Genomic DNA, 25,180 nt, shown 5'->3' with positions numbered 1-25,180 from the left:
ATCTTCCTAGAATTAACCTGGGGAAGAGATCTTCAACTAACCCGTTAGCAAAATTCACTGAGCCAAAGCAAATTCCACAAGTAAAGCATCCACTCTCCACCAATTGAGAAGCAGAGATTTTGCCCAGATACCATTTTTTCTCTAGGGTAGCAGAGATTGCTGTGAGCTAAGACACCCTTTTAAAACGTTGCTGTTAAGCTTTACAATCTGACAAAGAAAGTGATTCTTAAGTTGTAAAGCTCATCACATTCTCCTATTAAATAGTGAGAAATGTCCTACATACCCACCTCCTTTGCACTATAGCCCTTTGTGGTATTGGAAGTAATGAAAACAAACACAGCTCATATTTTCATTGGTTCTGAACTTTTCATTTTGTAGTAATTTTTTTTAACAAGATGTAAACACAACGAAATACCATTCATTTAGGGCATAGATTCTAACTCCTAAAGAAAATTGGAGAATCATGACAAACATTGGACAATTTTTTGAAACTGTTTATTAAGGCAATGTTATGTTAAATGTTAACATACTACAATGTATATTACTTATTCAGGATCAGTTTAATATACAAAGAACCTGGCTAAAGATTCTGGCTTGCTGGCTGAGGAGCCCTCGTCCTCTGAGGACACTCAAAAGGGTGGCCAAACTCCTAAATATCTATTGTCTTTTTGGTGCTTTTCTTGTGTACAGAATTGGTATGAAAACTTTTCAGTTACAAGAACATTCCAGATTTTACTATACCACCAAGAACATTCCGTATTTTATTACTATTTCATAGGCAGAAGTGACATTTTCCCCAGTAATGTGTAATAAAGAGTCTAGCTGCTAACAATAAAAAATAAATTAGTCATTCTGTTTAAAACATAGATCTTTTACTGGAGCATTGAGTAAGCAGATCAGGAGATCTCTAGACATCTGGCATTTTGTAATATGATGAATTTCTTTAACACTTTCCTCCTAAAACCGTCCAGTTCTTGGACGCTACCATCACACGTGCAAGTATGTTCCCCTCTCCTCTCAACCCCACTAATAGAGCACCCCCCTAGTAGCAAATATATGATGGATCTTAACTGGAGTCAAATGCAATCTGTACAATAAATTAACAAAAAAAAAACTAGGAGCTATGCAAATTGAAGATGAACTTCCCCCTTCCCATAACCAGATCCACTCATTCAGATCTTTTTTCCTCCCCAAATCTCTCCCCCGTCATTTCACCTGGATTATTTTCTTGTCAACATCTTTTCCGAACAAAATTTTTATTTATATATAATCTTAGAAATTAAGCCTTTTGTTCCAGCTGGCTCTTGGGTAAGGACAATACCATAGGCTTACAGAACTCATATAAAGTTAGTTATTAGATGGGTTTTTAATGTATTGTTCCTGTTTACTGTTCTCTGTAGAGATGCCTGGTTTGGAATCAGCTGTGTGATTAGCTAGTTGAATGAAAGATTATATCCAGCTAGGTCATATATTTGCCTTTGTGCAGTTCACTCAAATTGCCAGACAGATTTTCCATTGTATCTACCTCTATGTGTGTGGTCAGGTCATCTAGTAGTCTCTGGACAGAGAGGGAGTAAGAGGCAGGAATGAATATGGTCTTTAACTTCAGCATTAATCTCCCTTCTTTTCGAATATCCAACCATTTTTCTAAAACCAGAAAAGTACTGACAAATCCAGAATAGTTTACATAATATTGAAAGAGTGTAAAATAACCATCTTCCACCACAATGACTTTTTATTTTCAAAATTAAAACAGATGCCATTTAAAAAAAAATTTAAAGAACAAAACCACAAATAAATCTTCAGGTCTGATCACCCTCCCGGTTACACTGGTTTAACAGTGCAGTCAATGGAATTATACTGGTGCAAAACCTGTAACAGAGTGAAGAATCAGGCCCTTTATTTCAAAGAGAAAAAAAGAGGGTGGGGAGGACTTTCCAAGTTATATGTTATATAAAGGGAACGTCTGCTTTGCTAATGAAAGGTGTGAGCTGTAGAACGAATGCCCTTCAGATAAAATGTATGATGAGTCTTCCTGGAATGCCCCACCCTGGTGTTATACTGTCAGAAAACTGAATGGCAAGTGAGAGCATGCATGATATAGTCTTTTTCATTCATGTGAAACACCATCAAGGTAACTTTATGAGCCAAGTAGTACTCTGGTAGCCCCACTGAAGCAGAAAATATAGCTACTCATGCATAAGAAAAAAGAAAAACTTCATTGTGAAATAGCTCAGGTTGCCACACACCTGACATAACTGACAACCAAAAAAGCAAGGAAAAGAAAGTTAAGCTAACAGTCCATATCCTCTACTACTTCACTCACAGGCGTGCACCTTACTTCAGATACTGACCACCACTCACCACAAGCTTGACTCTTCCCCCCCAGGAATGCTAGCCCACACGCCTCATATTTTGCAATACGTGTCACTTTACAGAGAGCGCTGTCTGTCAGACCAGAGTAAAATAAAAGGTAGTGAAGTATTCACAGGAAAATAGCATGCCTCACTTTCGTGGCATCTGCATGTATAAGAAACTTTTTCATAATTTTGAGGCTCTGAGGACCATGCTAAATGAATTGTGTGTGAACACGGTGTGAAATTTCACTCCCCACCCCACTCTAAAAAAAAACATTTTGCCAATTTTGACCAGCCCTAATTAAAATGTACATATTCTGAGTTTCTCGTATTTAGGGGCTTAAGTGGAGGGTGTCTATTATATTTTATTAATATTTTAAAGACAACATTTTTATCTGTACTTGAACATTCTTACTGAAATCATGTTTGTGAATCTAATACCATCTATATTTACAGCACATTTCTCTCATACACCAATATTCAGATGTAAGCTAATGAGAGTGTACACACACACACAGTTGCTTGGATTTACCTAAATCGGTTTAAAATAATACTGTTAAATTGGTGTGACTTCTGAGTTTAAAGGCGGCCTTGCGTTAATGCATTCAGTTATCTCAAAGATGACATACTGGTGATGTCTCCCCCCAAAAGTTTAACTTCTCATCCACAAGTGTGTCTGCGGTGACCACATCTATTTAGTACCAGTAGCACCTGTCATGGACTTAATCTCATCAAGTACTTTTATAGAGTTAAAATTTAACCAAGCTTCTGCTATCAACAGCAGCAAAGATCCATAAGATTCTGTATTTCTCTCTTACAGTCAGATAAACAAACTGCTTAGTCAATAAAAAGAAAAGTCCAGTTTATAGTTCTTAGCAGAACTGTTAAGTAGTTGTGGATTTAACAGCTTGCAGGATCAGTTACTACAGTACTTAAAAGAGAGACCACAAAAAGCCTCATTTTCCTAATCCACCATCACTTTTACCACTTGCATTTAAAAGTAATACCACTTCCGTGCAGTATTTAGAAACTTACCAAGTGTCAATCCATTCACCTTTCTGTACTTTTCATTGTCTGTTTCCTTCTGAAAAAAAAAAATCAATACAAATTAGTCACCAAAAAAAGCAATACGGCTTCATGTTATTTCCTGAAAGGTCAGTAAGGAGACTTTAGACAGTCCAGCATTTTTATTTTGTATTCTATCACTTTATTTCTCCTCTTTTATTCTCTGGCAGGTGCCGGGGGCTCTAGACAGTGCTCAGGCACAACTAGGACCACTTTATGGTTAGCTCTGGAGTTCACCAGGCCTGAGGATGGTCCCCAGGGTCTTATCCACAGAAGTAAATTCTGTCCTCCCTGCTTGTGAGTGCCTCTCTTTACACATGCAGTGTCATTTACAGGCACAAATCACGTGAACACGAAGCGAATGATTCACATATACAAGTTTCCCTATTTGCACACACTAAGACCTGCTTGTTTCAGGCCAATGGAGGACTCTGCATGTGCTCAGAAGCACTTAAATACTGTTCATGCCATTATTTATTGTTATTCCCCTATGAGAATCTGGTACCTAAATTGTTCTGTGTACAGTGCCTAGCACAATGGGATCCTGGTCCCTCACTGGGGCTCCTAAATACTACAGTAATACAAATAATATTAGTAACCATAGCGCTTTCCCTTTGCTTCTATTCTTTCAGCACTTTGCGTTTTTCATTCTTACAAATGAGGAAACCCACCCTATTCTGCTGTGATCCTGTATGGTGACATCAAACTATAGGGTTGTACATGGTGACCTCGCTTATGATACTGCATCAAGTCACCATCGTTCCCTATATGTCACCTCATGCATGACGACACCAATGCATTTCTTGAGCATAGTGACAAAATGAACAGAGAACAAAGAATGACATTTCCTTTATTTTATTTACCGTTCTTTTAACCAGGTAATCTCCAGCTCAGACTACTAGCATCCACCCCTCTCCCCCACACACACCTCCCCCCCAAAAAATCACCATTCTCCTGCCTTATTCCTAGCAGCATATATCTCAGTTCCCAGCCATCTTTACCTTTGGAGTTAGTCATCCTTTATTCTTCCTTTAGTAAAGCTCACCACACATCCACAAAAGTCCTAATTAACAGTTAATCTGTGGAACTCATTGCCAGAGGATGTTGTGATAGTCAAAAGTATAACTAGGTTAAAAAAAAATAAACTAGTAAAATGCAAGGAGGATACATCCAGCAATGGCTATTAGCCAAGATGGCCAGGGTAACCCTAAACCTCTGACTGCCAGACGGGGAAGAGCAGGGTGGATCTCTCCAACGGCCCTGTTCCGTACACTCCTGCTGAAGCTCTGGTATGGGCCACCATTGGAGACAGGATACTTGGCCAGATGAACCATTGGTCTGACCCAGCATTGCAGTTCTTATGTTCCAGTACACAAAAGTACACAGCAGACATGGCTGTACAGTAGCTGGCTTTTTGTTTACTGCCCCCACGATTTAAAGAAAGCTGGTGCATTTTAGGATTCAGCTCTCTGAATAAGCTTACCCCACCAAGAAATCATTCTGACACCTGTATGATCAGGTCTCCCAGATCTAGAATAGAGACCACAGTCCTCAAGGTTATGGCATTCTACATGTTATGACCACAGTCTTTAATGGCACTGAAGATCCTCTAGCCACAAACAGCATTACATCTTAATCTCTCCAGCCCCTCACAGCAGGGAACCCCCTACATCAGCAGACTAGCATCAGGTGGGGGAGCCTTTAAAAGCTGCTTCCCAGTTGAGTGCCAGCTATTGCCAAGCTCCTTCCCTCACTTCCACAAAATTTAACAGGGACAAGAGCCAGAGACTCTATGGAGTCCACTAAGGCCTTTGGCCCAGATCCTCAACAGGTGTTTAGGCACCTAACTCCCATTGAAACCAACCTACTTTATGAAAAGTGCTCAGATGGGCAACAGTACAAATCCCTAGGAAACACAATGTATAAGCACAACATGTCTCCCTGGTGTAAGGAGTTCCACACTGCTAGCGCAAGTGATGTCTCTGAAATAAAAGCTACAGATATAAATAAATCAGCAATTCTGGGGAGAAATTTTAAAGGCACAAAGGGCAGCTAGGCACCCAGCTCCCATTGGCTTTCAACTCTATTCCTTACCGAAATGTAGCATATTTCAAGTATATACCAACAGGCTTGCAATGTACTAGCATGTTAATTCTTTGCTCTTATGGAAAAAGTTTGATTCAGGATTCATAACAGAATGTACTCAAAAGCAACAAATCCAAGGATGCAAGAAAGACACACAAGCTGCTTATGAAAATCATTTTATTGTGAAAAGTGTTAAAGGCATCTTTAAATTGCTCCTTCCTGGCAGGGTGCACTAGTAATTTGCTTCCATCCACCACATTTCAGGTCAGGTTACTGTAATTTTTGCAATCACTTTAAAAACATCTTTTTTTATTTAAATGGTGTCTCAGACTTTGTTTTGAATTCTGTGTGCACCCTATAAGTGGCTGTCCGGATCCTTTTCCAACTTGGCTTCTGCAGCAAAGTGTGGAACATACAGTATTTAACTTCATGAGACTGCAATTATTAAAGGACCACTGCCACACGCTGGCAAACTCTGAAATATATGTTCTCCTAAAGCCTTACTAACTTCTATTTCTTTGCCCCTCTTTACTGCTTACCAAAGTATTTGTGTGGAAACAGAAAGTCGCTGTTTTCAAAGCTGGATTTCTCTTTCTGCCTGATTCATTCAGCGATGTTGTACTAGCCTGTTTGTGACATCAGCATTCATCATCCCAAAAGCAGCTGTAGTGTCACTAAAACGAGAGTGACTAAGTCAGGCAAAAAGAAGGCTGGTTATGTAAAACCAAACCTAAATGGTTATACCATCAATATCTTCATAATAAGTCAGCAATGAGTGGAAAAATAATACAGAACAACTGTGAATTTAATGGGATTTGGATGTTATAAAGATCCACTGGTGTGCAGCTGTGGTTCTTCAATGACTCATTAGCTTCTGAAAAAGTTCCCTTGCCATTTCATGAGGACAGTAACAGTTCAGGGATAGTTAGCTACAGAAACCTCCTCAAGGAGCTTCACTTTGTCTCAGTGGTACCCTGTCTGATTAGGTGATTAAACGGGTCTTGAAGAAATAGCTGCAGTCTCACCTTTGTTAGTATGAGAAATGTCATCTGACTAACTCCAGCTTGGATTTACAGCACTCGGACATTGGAGCAGAGCACCCTCTGTGTTCTCTGTCATCAGTGACACTCTGGCATAAAATTTCTTATCTAAAGAGAAAGGTCTCATCTCAGTCATTCTGCTCTCCTACTAGAGTCTGAATGACCAGTGATATCAAGGTTCAAGCCATAGATGTGAAAGGTGAATTTTGGTATCAGTTTTAACAGCTTTTGGGCAGATTTTTACACTCATGGTTTATATAATTTGTTTTACTTGATTACAGGACCTCAGGGGTCCTACTTCAATGGCATTACTTTGCTTTTCTATCTTTCCCTGCTACCTACTAGCTCCCCCCAGTTCCCCCCCCCCACACACACACACCCCACCTTTTTTTTTTTTTTAAGTGTAAATACTCATTAGCCTGTGTCTTGATTACACACTTCCCCAGAGCTATCTTTTGGGTTTCCTACATGCTGCAGTAAGGGCCTGATCCAAAGCCAATTGATGTCAATGGGGAGGCTAGTGACCTGGATCAGGTTTTAAGTATGCTTGTTTGGCACCTACTTTTGAACAGTATTAAATTCATTTTTAGTTTTTTTGAGGTAACCAAGAATAATTTCATTCTCAGATCTGTTTGAAGTAGCCATCATTCTTTATCATGTTTGGGTCCTGTTTAGGTCAGAAGTCAAAAAACTTCATCAACTCCAGGCTGTATCTATCATGAAACACCAACCCTATAAATGGGGGTGAGGGGTTAAATACTGATGAAAAAGCAGTGTGGAAGATTGCTTCCCCAAATCCTCTAAAATCTGCCACTGAACTAAAAGTTTTAGTTAGTGGTATAATTAGCATCTCTTCTACTACCACCATGTATTTAAGAATGTTAATAACAGATGACAAATGGTGCAAGAGTGTCAGAATTTTTAAATGAATTAATTTCAGCTGTTCATGATCACTTTGTCTTCACTGTCTGCAAATATAATAAAATAGTTTACTAACAGGAATGTTCACCAACACAGCTAATTACAATCAGGAAATGAACAATACGTGGAAAATAATTTTTTATAAATTTATAGTCAGGAGTGCTGGCACCAGAAACCTGGTTGTGAGAGTTGTGCTCATCCAATCAGGTAAAAGAATCAGATCATGGGTCCTGGATACCTAAGCAAAACAGTTCAACTCTTTGAAATTCAAACATCCACAATGAAGTGCTTCCAAATAAGCTACAGCCCAAAACTTTATATGGTGCATAATTCTGAACAAATGAATTAGAGAAAACAGCGATCTGTTTGAGGACGACTTACAAATAATTCATTTGGTTCCACCTCATCTCAGTTACGTTCTCTGCAGTAGGGTTGGAACAAAACCATAATTGTGCCCAAGAGGGCTCATAAAACCTACAAATGCTGCTGCTGTTGTAGAAGTACCTGAACACATTAGGTTTTTTCCAGCATATTCCTCCCCCTCTGCATCCATTTCCCTAGTTTTCTGTTTAGTGCAATATGGCCTTTTCTGACTAACCCTCTTAAGGCTTGCTTGTTCTTGTTCCTGGTTCATATGCAAACCCATGAAATAACATCCGCAAAGTCAGAGTCCTCCTGTTCACAAAAGATGTCACTTTCAAAGCAAAAGGAAATTGCTGCCCGCCTCTGGTTGTTCTTGGAGACTGAAGAATGCTTTATTTATAAACCCTGCAGATATATCTCAACATTTATCATCCCTGAATATTATCTGAAACCATAGGATTTGAGTGCCTTTAGGCACTTATTTTCTCATGGGTAACATTTACCTAAATAAGAAATGCAACATATTTAGAAAGTTGCAAATCTAGACTCACTGGACTGATTCTTTGCCACCTGGCACTTTGTGGAGACATTACACCTGTGCAAAGTGGGTCCAAAGTGCTACCATATCAGAATGATTGGATTCTACATGCACTGTGCGGAGGCGAGAAGGAAGGATGGTGAGAGCGTTAGGGAAAAAGCTTAGGACTTGGGAGGCAAGGGTGCAATTTCCTACTCAATGGCCAGCTTCCTGTGTGACTTTGGGCAAGCCACAGTCTTGGTGCCTCAAATCCCTGTCTGTATAAGGGGAATAACAGCACTACCTTACCCCAGAGGGTGTTGTGAGGATAACTACACTTATGATTGTGAGGTGCTCAGATACTGTACTCCTTTCCCAATCATCCACAGAGATTCTAAACAGGATACTAAGTCATCATTGCAAGCATCCCAAAACCTGCGCAGCAGTCTGCCTCTTTCTAGACCATTCATGAGCTTCAGAGTACAGCAAACTCTTAGGGATCCTGTAATCTGGCATTTGCTTGACATGTCCAAGCCACCTGAGTCTCTTATTAATCAACATTTCCATGAAACACATATTAGCACAATTTAAACATTTCCACATTTGTCACCCTGTCTTGCCATCTTATTTGAAGAATTTTACACAAGCATCGTCTATGAAAGCAGTTTAGTCTTTTGATATGTTTGATGCAAGTGGTTCATGTTTCTGAACCATATAGAAAAGAGTGGATAAAAATCACATCTCATAAATACGGATTTTCACTTTAGTTGACAATTTATTATTGTTCCAGGCTCTGTCTTGCAAAAGAGCCAAGTTCCTGGCTGCTTTACTGACTGTACTTGCTAGTTCAGCATCAAGATCTACATTGCTGATAACAGAGCCAAGGTAGAAAAATTGGTCAACAACATCCAGTTGAATACTCTAAGGTGATATCTAGAATTGATTCCGAAGAGCCTTGGTGCATGGTAACAGTCTTCAAGCTTATTGCTAGCCCAAAGATTTTGCATGAATCAGAACTGGCTAATATGTTGTAGGGCATCAAGACAGTGAGCCACAAGGGCCACATCATCCGCAAACAGATCCCTTATGATGATCTCCTTCACCTTTGTCTTAGCTCTGAACCTTGCAATGTGAAGCAAACCACCATGATGTCTAGTGCTAAGATAGACACCATCTTGAACATCACAGAACACATATTGAAGCAGGAATGAGAAATTTTAAACAATGTAGGAGCCAGTACACAACCCTGCTTCACTCTATTGTTGATGTTAAAGGAATCAGACTCTTGGTTCTCATACGTTGCGGTTGCGTTCATGCTGTCGTGTAAAGATTTCATTGGGTTTAGCAATATGGGTGAACAACCTAGCTTCTTCACAACAATGTAAAGCCCTGTCCAACTGTGTCAAAGCTTTTGTGAAATCTATAAAAGCCACATACAATGAAATGTTTCCCTCTGCACTTTTACTGCAATTTTCTTAAAGAAAGGACCATATCTATGGTGGACCTTCCCAAGCAGAAGCCACACTGGCTCTCAGGATAGCTTCTCCCAGCTAGAGTTTGAAGTCTAGGTAAAAGAATACAGTTTAAGATTTCCCCCCCCCCCCAACGTTAAGAAATCTCTCTCTGTGGTTATTACAATCACTTCTGTCTTTGTTTTTATAGAGCTAGATGAAACAAGCATCCTTAAAATCTTGCGGAACAGTTTCTTTGTTCCAACAGAATAGCAATACCTCGTGCAATCTTTGCAGCAAGTCTTTGTATATTTTGTAGAGTTCAGCCGGTAAACAGTCAGATCCTGAATCTTTGTTGTTGAACAACTCATCAGAAAGTTTCCCAAGTTCCTCTAGTGTAGGTTCACTGGAGTGATAACTTCAAACCCAGGCAATTTGCCTAACATACTTGGTCTACTACAGATTCCCTTGAGTATATCATTCCATAGTGTTCAATCCACCTCTCCAGTTGCTTTCCTTTATCAGTTATGATATTATCCTAGAGCTTTCAGCAGAGCTGTCTTGTTCTTTAATCAGCCCAATGGTCTTTCTAATGCCCTCATACAACCTTCTACTGTCACCTGCACTATCCACCCGCTGGATGCGGTCAGATACCCAGCCAAAAATTCTTCACCACACCTCCTGGAAGCTATTTGAACAATCTTACAAGCTTCTCTTAGGTTATTGATGGAATCAGTAGTAGGTGATCAGGGCAGATCTTTTCCTCTCAATGAGTGGCAGCAGTATGTCCAAACGGTCTATGAACTGTCAACATTTTTTCCTAGTACTCTTTCCAAAAAAAACCTCTTGATTGACATATTGTAGATACTTGTCTTCAAGACTTCCCGTGCATCTGAAGCAGTTTAATTCATTCCAGCTGTCTTTGCTACTTCATTAAAAAGCCGTTTCTTGACAGGATCATTGATTTGGCACAAGACAATATGAGGTTGTACAGCAGGTTTATTACGTTGGATCTTCTTTGCTGCAAAATGAAATTTCAAGCTGACAAGAGCGTCATCTGTGTCACAGTCTGCCGTTTGGAAGGATCATGTATTCAAGAGATCTTTCAAGTATGTATGTCTTGTCTGTGCCAAGTCCAGCTAATGCCAGTGCTTGGACCTCAGATGTCTCCACAATGTTTTTCGGATGTTACCAGTAAAGAATGCATTGGTCACCAATAAGCCTTGCCTGGCACAGAGCTCAAGAACTCTCTGACCCTTCCCAGGTCAGATCTCAGCATTGGACCCCATTCTTGCATTGAAGTCTCCAAGTACTAGGATGGGTTCCTTCTGTGGAATCCAGACAATCAGTTCTTCCAGCTGTTGGTAAAAGCTATCCTTCTCCTCGTCACTAGCCTGCAGAGTTGGAGCATAGACACTGACGAGGTTGATGAATCCCTTCGGTAGACTAACTCAAAGTGTCATGATACGCATGAACACTGCAATTGGAGCTTCACACGATGACATACAATCATTTCTGATAGCAAAACCTATAATTGTACTCTCCCCTTACGCCTTCAGGTTTCTCATGCCAGTAAATAGCGTAGTCTGTCCCCCTTACAAAGCCTGTGTCTGAGAGGCAAGTTTCCGAAAGAGCATGCAATCTGAAGCATGCAAGCTCGTTATTCAACACAGCCATTTTCCTCAAATCCAAATTCAGATCAAAGTCATATCCAAGGGTCCAAATATTCTGCAAGCAATTCTGTTTATTAAAAACAGTTGAGCCAGGATGTAAAACAATGAGGCAGGGCTTGTTTGACCTACCTTTTCTAGGGCCACCCTCACATTAGGTAATCAGGTCATCCTGAAACAGGGCTGCTTGGAAATCTCAGTACCTGCTCCAGGGCCCTTATGCCTCTCACAGATCCCTACGACCATCTTGCCAAGACCTGCAGCACACACACAGCTAGACAAAGTTATGGAGGAGCGGAGGCTGCCTTAGAGCTGTCGTCGTCCCCCTTCAGACCACTGAGCCAGAATCCAAAGGCCAGAGTGAGTCTGAATGTTCAATGGCACAGAGGTCGTAGCTTCTGCCAGAGAGCAACTTAGATATGTAGGTGTGACATCATTAGGCCTCTTAAATAAGCTTTTAGAGCTTCTCAGCAAAATTAATGGGTGTGCATATGCACGCACACACTTCATTTATTTCAGAGTGCCATTTAATCTTCTATGCCAATTTATTGATAAAGTATTTATCATGTAGCATCTGGTCGATAAAGATCCAATTTCCTCTATTAGCACAGGCTGAATTCATAATACAATTGCAGTCCAGGTGCTAATGAATGATGCTCGTAAGCATCCATTGCTCAAGCCAGTGAAATATTCATTCAACGAAGGTACTGCATACTTGCTGATCCCTTTAATTTCATTAAGAGCTACAGGGGCTCAGCACCTCTGTAAATCAGCCTAAAAGTGTATTGGTTCTATAACCAGTTCATTCTCTTAAGCATTTTCTTCACGATGAAGAAAACAGTAATATACTTGAGAAGCGTTGGGTTTTTGATTATTTGGATGATGCTAGTGGAAGAGAATTCTTCAGATGCATTAATGCTCCAATTATGTAACATTTAAGTATCTGCTGAAATCTTTAGACTTTGTCACAAATCAAACGATCTGATTCGAGCTTATCCTAGAGAATTTCAGATTTCTTGTTTCCTAACATCCATAAATTTGTGAACCCTGTTGATTCCAGAATAGTTTTTCCAAAGCAGAATCTAATAAAGCATGTTAATGTAATGACCCTCAACCCAGGTCATCAGCAGGATATGAACTTCAGAGCTTTAGCACAGAAGCACAGACCTTTACTAGCTTAGATAAAGGAGTTACTCCCTTAACAGCCAGCTAATAGGCAGTTATCTCCCTGTAGTGGCAGGTCCACATAGAGGATATGACATACGCTTTCGAAGCATATTACATGATTGTTATTATTTGAATATTAAATTCTAGGTTAGTTTATCCTGATACTATAGTTAATGATAAATACTCCATCGTTTGATAGGACACCTCAATGTGAGATGACCCACTATCCTAGGCTGTTGTAGTTTTGACTCGTTATCTGAAAAAAGTTTCAGCTTGCTAACTGAAAATTCATAAACTTTAAAGCAACTGATGTTCTTACAGTTTGACTCATTTCATTCATCATATTGAGACTAAAAAGGAAAAGCCAAATCTGAAGACCATAGCTGCATTGTTCCTTACTGTATGTACGACTGTGTAAGAAATTATTCCCCAAATTGCGCTATTACATTGAATTGCTTGACAAATGTATAGTAATAGCAAGACACTAAAATAAAGCATAATTGGACAAATTTAGCATTTGCTTTCCAGCTCCATTCTGTGTGCTTCATTCCTTATACTTAATGTTGCAGTCACACTATTTTTACATAGCATTGCCCTCTTTAAATAAAAGTAAGTGAAGGGTCCAATGGAGCTTTTAAGTTTTATTATCTGGAACAGTTTGGATCGATGCTCTCAACCTAGAACTCAGCTGCCCTAATTTGTGGATGAAAATTTAATTCCAAAACTTCAGAGTCCCATTCCTTCTCTCTAACTTCAGAGATCAATCAATTTTTTTTTAAACAAGAGAAGCAAGTTCTACTCAGCTTGCACAAAAGAATTAAATGCTCAGACATTTCAAATGATTATTGTTTTACTTAAAACTTGGCTTACTCCTTAGCTCTCAATAAGATCTAGAAAACAAGCAGATTGAACAAAATCACAGCCATTACTGAGTCTGCCAGAGCAAAATTTCTCACTGGAATATGGGTGGGGAAGAGGTTTTTTAGGCTCATTCACCTGCCAAAGCCAACATTTTCTTCACACAATGCCTGTTTAGCCTGCGGAAGCCACACTACAAGATTCACTTGAGGCCAAGAGCTTAGCAAGATTCAATAAAAGGGTTACCTAGTTAGTTAGATGGATAAGATCATCCCCAGTTACAATACTAAAATTTTGAAAAGCTTTAGAGGGGACACAAACTGTAAAGCTTCAACTCATAAGCCAGCCTCTAATTCTTAGGGGTGAGGAGAAAAACTTCCCCTGGGGGCAGGCTATCCCATAGCTGCCTGAAGCAGGATTCCTCTTTCTGAATCACCTGGTACTGGCCAGTCACCCTGGTCTGACTCAGTGTGGCAATTCCTATTGTGTGCAGATGTAACAACGAACACAGCTGAACTATCCGTCTTCAGTCCTTCAACAAACAAGTTGCCTCTGGGCCAAGACGAAGGTTGTGGGGGGGAGGAAAAGAAGATAATTAGTTTCAGAAAAAGCTCTGAGCAATGGAAAAGGGGGCATTGCAGCGGAACTTTGCCTCACCTGTTGTGTGTTACCTGTGCCCACTAAAATAGTGGGAAAAATTTTCCTAGCTGAAAGAAATGAAAACATAAACAAGCTTCAGCTGAAATAATCTTCCTTGCCTGTCTTGTCTGGCTGCATCATATCCCTCTGTAAATCCCTCCACTAGCTTCATCGTCTCTTCCACAGTGAGTTTAAGTGGCTCAGCCTTTCGTTCTGGGCTCTGTTCAGCATCACCCTTGCCTAGGCCTCTGCCTTCATTTAATTCCTTTCTATTATGAGGTTTCTTGGTCCATCCTTGGAAGTGTCAAACTGGCCAGCGTCAGAGCAGAATGCTGGAATAAAGGGACCCCTGGTCTGACTTGGCAGTTCCTATGGTAGTCAGGCAATGAATCCTGCTCAGCTCTTCCACGGTGCAGGTCTCATTTCCATCTTCCCACCATGCTGTCTCCTACACCTTTCTACATTCACATCCTTCTTTAATACCCACTTCTTCTACAAAGCTAACACTAATACCTATTATTAAAAAAAAAAAAAAAACCCAAAACACAAGGCCTTACATTAGCACCATTCTCGGAGTTTCCCAGTGCATGTGTGTGTGTGTGATCTTTGCCTATGCATTCAGAATTGCAAGTTCCTTGGAGCAGGGACCATTTTTCCCCTTATTTGTACAACACCAAACACAGTGTCATCACTTAATGAAATAAAAGCAAGAAAAAAATGTATTTGCTTAAACAGTCTCATCCTCTCATTTTGCATGATGGGTTTTTCACCCTGTCCATCTGTCATAAATATAAAGGGAAGGGTAACCACCTTTCTGTATACAGTGCTATAAAATCCCTCCTGGCCAGAGGCAAAACCCTTTCACCTGTAAAGGGTTAAGAAGCTAAGATAACCTCTCTGGCACCTGACCCAAAATGACCAATGAGGGGACAAGATACTTTCAAACCTGGAGGGGTGGGAACAAAGGATTCTGTCTGTCTGTGTGATGCTTTTTCCGGGAGCAGGTCAGGAATGCAGCCTTACAACGCCTGTTAAGTTAGTTAGTAATCTAGCTAAAATTCGTTAGATTTCCTTTAGTTTAATGGCTGGTAAAATAGCTGTGCTGGATATGAATGTATATTCCTGCTTTTGTGTCTTTTTGTAACTTAAGGTTTTGCCTAGAGGGATTCTCTATGTTTTGAATTGGATTACCCTGTAAGGTATTTACCATCCTGATTTTACAGAGGTGATTCTCTTACCTTTTCTTTAATTAAAATTCTTCTTTTAAGAACCTGATTAATTTTTCATTGTTCTTAAGTTCCAAGGGTTTGGGTCTGTGTTCACCTGTACAAATTGGTGAGGATTTTTAACAAGCCTTCCCCAGGAAAGGGGGTGTAGGGCTTGGGGGGATATTTTGGGGGAAGACGTCTGCAAGTGGGATCTTTCCCTGTTCTTTGTTTAAAACACTTGGTGGTGGCAGCATAGGGTTCAAGGACAAGGCAAAATTTGTACCTTGGGGAAGGTTTTAACTTAAGCTGGTAAATATAAGCTTAGTGGGTCTTTCATGAAGGTCCCCACATCTGTACCCTAGAGTACAGAGTGAGGAAGGAACCTTGACACCATCTAACAGCTCTAAGAAGAGATATCCCCATAGCTGGTCTCAGCTCAGATTACTTTGCCATAGACTGTCAGACTCTCTCTTCTAATTTCATCAAAAAAGTCTATCTTGTCCCTGGCCTATACTTCTTAATTTCTCTCATTTACTTCTATAAAGCATTTTGCAATGCCATTTGTGTGAAAGTCATGAAAGTATACAAAGTAAAGCTGTATTGCATATAGTTTCCCCCTCCCCCAAGCATTAAAATTTCATTGAGAACAACAGGAGCCCTGTGCATGCAGGAAGGGTAGATACTGGAGCTGAAATCCAGATCCAAATGCAGAATTTTCCCCAAGACTCCCCAGATCCTCTGGGAGGTGATGGGGGGGAAGAGACATTTACATGTGACTGTTTCCTTCTGGGCTTTATTTCATTAGTAACTTTTAATTTCTGTGTGCTATAAAGTAGCAAAAGATCCCTAGATGAATTCAGTCAAGCTGCCTCTCCTTCCATCTCAAAATGTTGTTATACAATATCCTGATGGTCCTTCTGTTTTTACTAGAGCGTACATGATTCACAATTCATCTAGGAATAGATCACTTGGCTTTACTTCTCAGTCTGAATTCCATAGCAGACCTCCAACGCAAATAGAGATACTCGCAAAGATCTGTATTCATGAAACCGTAAGTATGCATAAACCAAAATACGGAGAGAGACATAAGTGTATTAACCCACCAGCAGTATTTGCACATTATATGTTTAATATGGCTGTTCCTTATATCTGGAAGTTTTCAATAGAAAAGATTACTGCACACTGCTACAAGTCTAACCTTTGCAAATCAAATAAAAAATATGGTGGAATTTAGAGAGGTTTGGCAGACTGGAAAAAAAACATCTAAAGTTTTGACTTGTTCCCTGGTATGAGAACTTGGCATTTTGAAGAGACAAAAAAAAAAAAAAAAAAAAATCAAGAAAATCCTGGAATAGAACTGAGGGTTTAAAGAAAGCACAGCTGAAAGTTTTAAGATTTAAATGCTGTGAATAGGAAATTAGTCTCCAAAAGGAGCTATACGCTTTTTTTTTTTAAAGTCATGTAAACTTATTTTCTGATTATAAAGTCCTGAACTGAAAAGCCATGGATCCTGGTTGGAGAATCATCAATGAATGCCTTTTAACGTTCTCCCTCATTACTAACTGTAGCAACACTGCAAGAGTTTACGAAGTAGTTGAACTCACACAGCTATGTGCCAACAGTTCTTCAACATGCTTAGCTGCAGCCCACAGGCTAAATGGAAACCAGACTGGAAGCTCTCCAACCCCACAGGGCTTGCCTTCCAGAGGGTCTGCAATTAATTAAGACCAAAGGGGAGCTCTGAATAACCCTCTTGTGGAGCAAAATACACACAGTCAAAACCCAGCTGACAAACACAACAAAACTGACTTCATGGTTTCTTATGAGAAAACCATTAAATGGTTTGAGAAATGAAGAAACACTTTGTTCAAGTCACTAGTGTGAATGCAATATATTCAGATTACAAAGCAGTACCACCCGGTTATAAATATCATATTGCTTTATCCCTGGGTAACCAGGTGTATAAAAGCCAGTAATAACACATTAGGTTTTAAGTTAGCATACAGTACCTACTATTATATTTTCACAGAGTTCACTTATTCTTTTTTGTAAGGGTTCAGATATTAGAAAATCTTTCCAATTCAGCAGGCACCAAGGAAAGTCTCATCACCTGATACACTGCTATGGTGCACTGAGTTCTTTACTCATATTATTCTGTTACGTAAATGGGTATTTTTAAATGAATGTAAAAGTTTAACAAAGGAACGTGTCCCCTTTGCACTGATGAAATGCTCTCTCTCTTCCAGAGTCAGAAGAGCATGCTGAAGGGGGAAATAAATCAAATCACAGGTTGGTTAAACATTCCAGCATCAAGACAGAAAATGTGCCACATTTGGGGTTTAAGAAGAGTGAAATTTAAAAATCTTCCCTCAAGCTAGAAAAATCTAGCTAGTAGAATCTCAGTCCTAACTCGGAGTGAAATTCTATGGCCTGCGTTACAAAGGAAATCAGACTACATGGTCCTAATGGTCTCTTCTGGCCTTCAAGTCTTGAACGTATAATATACTTACTGTGACATGGCATTTTAGATTGCTTCTCAGTCAGAGCCTGCAAGAGGGTCAGATGAATGTAAGCCTGTCTATTATGCACAGTCCATGCCTGTTGATAAAGGACTCTGAAAAGGCTGATTTGAGAGTTACTATGGTGCTCATGAAAGTGATACTGTTAATGCTGGCTGGAGCAGACAGGATGCAAGCAGCACACAAAGGCCTGGCCCAAAGTCCATGACAGTCAGTGAAAAGCCTTAGGAATCTCAGTGGGTTTGGGTCTCCTACTGTGTAACCTCTCTCTTACAGCCTGATCCAAAGCCCACTGAAGTCAGCAAGAGTTGTTTGGATCAGGCCGTCAGCTCTGTCAATGTGCCCTAACCCATTCTGCAGCTACCTTGAGATGGGACAATGAATTTAGTTGTTACTTGTGACCTAATGCAGGATTTGAACAGAGGACTCTACAGGGGAAAGACTGCCACGAAATGTTGCTGGCCCAATCTAAGCAGCCTGAATTAGTACCATTGCTAACGTTCAACATGCAGGAAATGTAAAACTATATTATATGAAAGCATAAACAGCACAGTAATTTTCCATGCATGTGTGTCAGTTCTCAAACCAAATAAATTCTTGTGAACATACTGTACCTTCTTTGGGATCTCAAAACAACCGTACCTTATTTTCCTTCGTATTTGGACAGTAGCTATGATGGACTTTTCCATATTCAGCTCCATCCTCCTCGAAATCTGTGTGTCAGGCATGTTAAATCTTTCACAAATTCTACCAAATAACTGCCTCACTTCCAGAACAAATAAATTAAAAAAAAAAAAGGACTCTTGCAGCCTAAAGGAAAACTAAAGCCTTGTCTCACAGTTGCTATCCCTCTGCAACTCTGAGATCTAGCTTGCCAGGGAGATGAAAAGTGCAAATTCAGTATTAGGTTCTGTGGGTTGCACGCAAAATAACCAGCTATAGCTTAACAAATATTGTATAAGGTTTGCACTGGTCTTCACTTTCAAAGGCTCTTCTTGGTCCATCACCACCATACCTATCATCTCTCATTTGGCATCAAGCTTTCAGTGCTCACCTCCGATCAGCCTAAGATGCCGGCCTCCACTGCCCACTTGTTAATTTTTTCAAGCAAGTACCTTCATGCTTCCTCCCGTGCTGCCCTTCACACTCGGGAGGCACTCCCCATAAACATCCACAAAGCTACCTCATTATCCCCCTTCAAATTCCCCCTTCAAAAAATGTCTCCTTCCCCATGACAAAATGTAACTCTTCTGTCAGCTGTTGTCAGCAGCTAAAAGAGCTGGCTTCAGTTTTCGAGGGGGTCACTCTAAAGACTAACACAGGCTCGAGCCCTCACCCAGAAACCTGGGAAATGATAGACTGCACCCTGGGGGGGCAGTGCCACCTCACTCACAAGCACAGAGTCCAGAGATTTAAAACAGAAGTTGACTGGAGGGGAGGGGGCAGATAGGACAAACAGAACAAATTTGGAAAAGCCAGCAACCAACAAATTAACGATATTAGGTAAGACTCCCACCCTATGGAAGTGTCTTAATTAACTATAGCCCCAAGCTCAGTCTTACTGGTACTTGAGTGACTAACACATTCTAACCACTTCCTTGCTCCCCCAATCACAATTGGTTGTTCTGGCTTTCTGGAGTCCAAGGATTCTGGCAGGTCAAGTGGTGACTGGGGACTCTGCTGTCTGATCCAGCTGAAGTGATTTCAGCTTTAATTGCTGGGTAGGGAGGCCCACACCAAAATCCCTGCCATAGGTGCTGGAACTAGCGGTCTGGGGGTTGCTGCTGAAGTGGTTCCCATTATATACAGGGATTACAGTTTGGTTCAGTAGCTCTCAGCACCCCCATTGTACCAAATGTTCCAGGACACCTGATCCCTGGTGCTGTCTCCACAACTTCAGTCCAAGCCAACTCAGCTCCTCGCGGTCCACGGTTTTCATAGAATCAATGAATACCAGGGTTGGAAGGGACCTCAGGAGGTCATCTAGTCCAACCCCCTGCTCAAAGCAGGACCGATCCCTGCCGAAATCATCCCAGCCAGGGCTTTGTCAAGCCTGACCTTAAAAACTTCTAGGGAAGGAGATTCCACCACCTCCCTAGGTAACGCATTCCAGCATTCCACCCTCATAGTGAAAAAGTTTTCCTAATATCCAACCTAAATCTCCCCCACCGCAACTTGAGACCATTACTCCTTGTTCTGTCATCTGCTACCACTGAGAACAGTCTAGCAGAACCTCTTTGGAACCCCCTTTCAGGTAGTTGAAAGCAGCTATCAAATCCCCTCTCATTCTTCTCTTCTGAAGACTAAACATCCCCAGTTCCCTCAGCCTCTCCTCATAAGTCTTGTGTTCCAGTCCCCTAATCATTTTTGTTGCCCTCCGCTGGACACTTTCCAATTTTTCCACATCCTTCTTGTAGTGTGGGGCCCAAAACTGGACACAGTACTCCAGATGAGGCCTCACCAATGTCGAATAGAGGGGAACAATCATGTCCCTCGATCTACTGGCAATGCCCCTTCTTATACATCCCAAAATGCCATTGGCCTTCTTGGCAACAAGGGCACACTGTTGACTCATATCCAACTTCTCGTCCACTGTAACCCCTAGGTCCTTTTCTGCAGAACTGCTGCCTAGCCATTCGGTCCCTAGTCTGTAGCGGTGCATGGGATTCTTCCGTCCTAAGTGCAGGACTCTGCACTTGTCCTTGTTGAACCTCATCAGATTTCTTTTGGCCCAATCCTCCAATTTGTCTAGGTCCCTCTGTATCCTATCCCTACCCTCCAGCGTATCTACCACTCCTCCCAGTTTAGTGTTGTCTGCAAATTTGCTGAGGGTGCAATCCACACCATCCTCCAGATCATTTATGAAGATATTGAACAAAACCAGCCCCAGGACTGACCCCTGGGGCACTCCACTTGATACCGGCTGCCAACTAGACATGGAGCCATTGATCACTACCCATTGAGCCCGACAATCTAGCCAGCTTTCTATCCACCTTATAGTCCATTCATCCAGCCCATACTTCTTTAACTTGCTGGCGAGAATACTGTGGGAGACAGTGTTAAAAGCTTTGCTAAAGTCAAGGAACAACACGTCCACTGCTTTCCCTTCATCCACAGAGCCAGTTATCTCGTCATAGAAGGCAATTAGATTAGTCAGGCATGACTTGCCCATGGTGAATCCATGCTGACTGTTCCTGATCACTTTCCTCTCCTTTAAGTGCTTCAGAATTGATTCCTTGAGGACCTGCTCCATGATTTTTCCAGGGACTGAGGTGAGGCTGACTGGCCTGTAGTTCCCAGGATCCTCCTTCTTCCCTTTTTTAAAGATGGGCACTACATTAGCCTTTTTTCAGTCATCCGGGACCTCCCTGCATCGCCATGAGTTTTCAAAGATAACGGCCAATGGCTCTGCAATCACATCTGCCAACTCCTTTAGCACTCTCGGATGCAGCGCATCCAGCCCCATGGACTTGTGCTCGTCCAGCTTTTCTAAATAGACCCAAACCACTTCTTTCTCCACAGAGGGTTGGTCAACTCCTCCCCATGCTGTGCTGCCCAGTGCAGTAGTCTGGGAGCTGACCTTGTTTGTAAAGAAAGCATTGAATACATTAGCTTTTTCCACATCCTCTGTCACTAGGTTGCCTCCCTCATTCAGTAAGGGGCTCACACTTTCCTTGACTTTCTTCTTGTTGCCAACATATCTGAAGAAACCCTTCTTGTTACTTTTAACATCTCTTGCTAGCTGCAACTCCAGGTGTGAATTGGCCCTCCTGATTTCACTCCTGCATGCCTGAGCAATATTTTTATACTCATCCCTGGTCATTTGTCCAATCTTCCACTTCTTGTAAGCTTCTTTTTTGTGTTTAAGATCAGCAAGGATTTCACTGTTAAGCCAAGCTGGTCGCCTGCCATATTTACTATTCTTTCTACACATCAGGATGGTTTGTCCCTGTAACCTCAATAAGGATTCTTTAAAATACAGCCAGCTCTCCTGGACTCCTTTCCCCCTCATGTTATTCTCCCAGGGGATCTTGCCCATCAGTTCCCTGAGGGAGTCAAAGTCTGCTTTTCTGAAGTCCAGGGTCTGTATTCTGCTGCTCTCCTTTCTTCCTTGTGTTAGGATCCTGAACTCGACCATTTCATGGTCACTGCCTCCCAGGTTCCCATCCACTTTTGCTTCCCCTACTAATTCTTCCTGGTTTGTGAGCAGCAGGTCAAGAAGAGCTCTGCCCCTAGTTGGTTCCTCCAGCACTTGCACCAGGAAATTGTCCCCTACATTTTCCATAAACTTCCTGGATTGCCTGTGCACTGCTGTATTGCTCTCCCAGCAGATATCAGGGTGATTGAAGTCTCTCATGAGAACCAGGGCCTGCGATCTAGTAACTTCTGCGAGTTGTTGGAAGAAAGCCTCGTCCACCTCATCCCCCTGGTCTGGTGATCTATAGTAGACTCCCACCATGACATCACCCTTGTTGCTCACACTTCTAAACTTAATCCAGAGACTCTCAGGTTTTTCTGCAGTTTCATACTTGAGCTCTGAGCAGTCATACTGCTCTCTTACATACAGTGCAACTCCCCCACCTTTTCTGCCCTTCCTGTCATAGAATATCAGGGTTGGAAGGGACCTCAGGAGGTCATCTAGTCCAACCCCCTGCTCAAAGCAGGACCAATCCCCAATTTTTGCCCCATATCCCTAAATGGCCCCCTCAAGGATTGAACTCACAACCCTGGGTTTAGCAGGCCAAAGCTCAAACCACTGAGCTATCCCTCCTCCCCCCCCCAAAGCTGTCAGGAAGCAGTCCTTCCTGAACAGCTTATATCCATCCATGACAGTACTCCAGTCATGTGAGTTATCCCACCAAGTCTCTGCTATTCCAATCACATCATAATTCCTTGACTGTGCCAGAACTTCCAGTTCTCCCTGCTTGCTTCCCAGGCTTCGTGCATTTGTATATAGGCACTTGAAGTAACCTGCTGATCGCCCCTTTCTCAGTGTGAGGCAGGAGCCCTCCCCTCTCACGCGCTCCTGCTCGTGCCTCCTCCTGGTATCCCACTTCCGCACTTACCTCAGGGCTTTGGTCTCCTTCCCCCGGTGAACCTCATTTAAAGCCCTCCTCACTAGGTTAGCCAGCCTGCTTGCGAAGATGCTCTTCCCTCTCTTCGTTAGGTGGAACCCGTCTCTGCCTAGCACTCCTCCTTCTTAGAGCACCATCCCACGGTCAAAGAATCCAAAGCCTTCTCTCCGACACCACCTGCATAGGCATTTGTTGACTTCCATGATTCGACGGTCTCTACCCAGGCCGTTTTATAGCTGGCTTGGCTGGGCTCAGCTATTTAGAGAGGGATCGGTGATATTCAGGACCCTAAAGTGAATCCTTACCACCAGAATGGCACTCCCAGTGCCAGCAGTCTTCTTTCCCCCACCCCACCCACCATCCTGCCCTTCTCTACTTTTAACTCTATCCAGGCTCCCTTACCCAACCGGGCCGGACTGCAATCTCAGTCAGGGTGACCCCAGGCACATTAGGTGTTCCTTTCTTGTCCCTTCATTTCATTTCATTGCCCGCAAACTCAAAACATAATTGTATTTTAACCAAGATGCCCACAGCATCACAGAACAAATGCACATGAGGCCTGGTCCATTCAGGTTGTCTACACTAGAAGCACTACAGCTGTGCCACTGTCGTGTTTCCAAAGGGATCTTCCGACGCTGTAGTAAATCCACCCCCTTTGGAGGTGGTAGCTGGGTCACTGGAAGAATTCTTCCATCAACCTAGTGCTGTCTGCGCTGGGACTCAGGTGGGCTTAATGTCTGAGGGGTATGAATTTTTCATACCCCTGAATGATGTAGCTGGGTTGACCTGACTTTCCAGTATAGCCAGCCCCTTGCTCTGTAACCAATGCCATCAGATAGCACTGTCCCCTGTGGAGCGCTCAAGCAAATCTGGGCTGCTCTTTTCCCATTTCACCAACGGATGTCCACAGTAAGGTCTACTCCCTATGGCTTCAGGCCATAGGGTCCACACAAATCTTAGTAATGGTTAGGCTGCTGATGAGCTGCCTGTTATGCTGACCAATTGTCTCATTGTTTCTTTGTACTCCCTGCCTGTATCCTTGTGACAGGGGCTATCCTTTTGTGTTGTGACTGTACAGCGCCTAGCACAATGGAGTCCTGTTTTGTGATGAGGGCTCCTAGATGTTATAATAAATTATAATAATGATGGAGTAGTTAACCTCCAAGAAGAAAGGTAAGGCCTAACTCTTCACGATGCCCTGCCCACCTTACAAAACCACAATCTCCATCTATCTGTGTACTGAAAAGACAGTACGTTCTTAGCATCCCACATTGTCAGTTTATACAATGTGACCAGATGCTCAGATAACTCATCACTATGGTAAGTGTCTCAGAGGGATTTGTTATTTTCCTTCCCAAATGTACATTTGGGGCAGGGTCTGGCTTAGCATCGGTCTCGTACAGTACTGAGTTCCCTGTTGATGCTTTACGAATACCGCTACTGATAATTATGCTACTGCAAGTATCGACAAGTCACTAGTAAAGAAGACTTTTTGCACATGTGAATACACGGGGCAAAATCCTCACTGGCAAGACACTGATTTCAATGATTACTCCTCCATTCCATGGGTGACTGCTAACTGACCTAGTGATTGATGTTGCATTAGGTCAGAAAGTCAAAAGCAAATATGTTGTATGTCAGCTTCTTCATTTCTTTACCACCTTTTCCCCCTCACATTGTCCAAGTGCATTGCATCAGTCTCCATCATCAGGACTGCTTCTTCCTAGTTGCCAGATACAAGTACGTGGAAAGCATCTTAACGTGGGCTTCTCCTCCTCACTACAATAAAGGTAGTGAAGAAATGTGAGCAAGCCTCTGGTCATTGAGAAGCCATGACTAAAAGGATAACCAGAGCAGAAGTCCAAGCACCTCATAGCAGGAAGTTATTAGGATCCTCTCATATTAGAGGATTTCAAAACACTTTGCTCAGTACAATCAGCATCTCCTCCAGAGCTCATGTTCGCACCTTTTTCAATTTCCTCTGCTTTTACGCACTATTTCTACGGCATCGTCCTAACCTGGTGTCGCAGTGTATGCTTTTTACTATATAGTTCCATCTGACTTTTGGCCTTCCATACGTTTACAGGCATGCATACTAAACATCAGTGAAATTAATCTCACATTTCAGGTGGTGGAGCAATCATTTCTGGGATCAGGAAGTTTTTGCCTCCCCCCATTCAGCACTGTACTATGTGCAGGGTCAGAGCTAGTCTTTACAAAGCTCAACCACAGGCCTCTCTTACTT

The 25,180-nt window shown here is 41.9% G+C and overlaps 2 long non-coding RNA genes across 4 annotated transcripts in view; one reads left to right on the top strand and one right to left on the bottom strand.

Moving 5' to 3' along the window:
• Positions 1-3,092: 3,092 nt before the first annotated feature.
• The window catches only part of LOC144930909 (uncharacterized), a 52,577-nt gene continuing 30,489 nt past the window's right edge, over positions 3,093-25,180 (bottom strand). The window contains exon 3 of the long non-coding RNA XR_013636390.1: positions 3,093-3,441. This is a non-coding gene — a long non-coding RNA (uncharacterized LOC144930909). The remainder of the gene's footprint in view (positions 3,442-25,180) is intronic.
• Positions 15,118-18,466, top strand: LOC140917565 (uncharacterized). 3 transcript variants are annotated; one of them, XR_012160904.1, is made up of 3 exons: positions 15,118-15,137; positions 16,272-16,392; positions 17,588-18,466. It is a non-coding gene; the product is annotated as an uncharacterized LOC140917565 (long non-coding RNA). The 3 variants fall into 3 exon arrangements; XR_012160903.1 differs by lacking the exon at positions 15,118-15,137 and adding an exon at positions 15,282-15,332; XR_012160902.1 differs by lacking the exon at positions 15,118-15,137 and having other exon boundaries at positions 16,052-16,392.

This window comes from Lepidochelys kempii, chromosome 1 (assembly GCF_965140285.1).
Source record: "Lepidochelys kempii isolate rLepKem1 chromosome 1, rLepKem1.hap1, whole genome shotgun sequence".
Lineage (NCBI taxonomy): Eukaryota > Metazoa > Chordata > Testudines > Cheloniidae > Lepidochelys > Lepidochelys kempii.
This window is presented reverse-complemented; position numbering and strand designations above follow the sequence as displayed.